We start from the raw sequence: 295 nt of genomic DNA, 5'->3' as shown, positions 1-295 counted from the left end.
TTTTACCCAAACTTAATATTTTATCTTGTCTATTGTATTGTCCACATACTTTATATGCAAGGCTGCCATTTTATAATAATAATAATAATAATAATAATAATAATAATAATAATAATAATAATAATAATAATAATAATAATAATAATAATAATAATAATAAAGTTGGAAGGGACCTTGGAGGTCATCAAGTCCAACCCCCTGCTCAGGCAGGAAACCCTACATACCAATAATAATAGTGTCCATATGTGGCATTTTTTTCTTATCAATTTATGTTATTTTTGTAAAAATCATCTTA

The sequence above is a fragment of the Protobothrops mucrosquamatus genome, unplaced genomic scaffold, assembly GCF_001527695.2.
Source record: "Protobothrops mucrosquamatus isolate PMUCROS unplaced genomic scaffold, P.Mucros_1.0 scaffold711, whole genome shotgun sequence".
Taxonomy (NCBI): Eukaryota; Metazoa; Chordata; class Lepidosauria; order Squamata; family Viperidae; genus Protobothrops; species Protobothrops mucrosquamatus.
The sequence above is the reverse complement of the archived record's forward strand: the minus strand, read 5'-3'. Positions refer to the sequence as shown.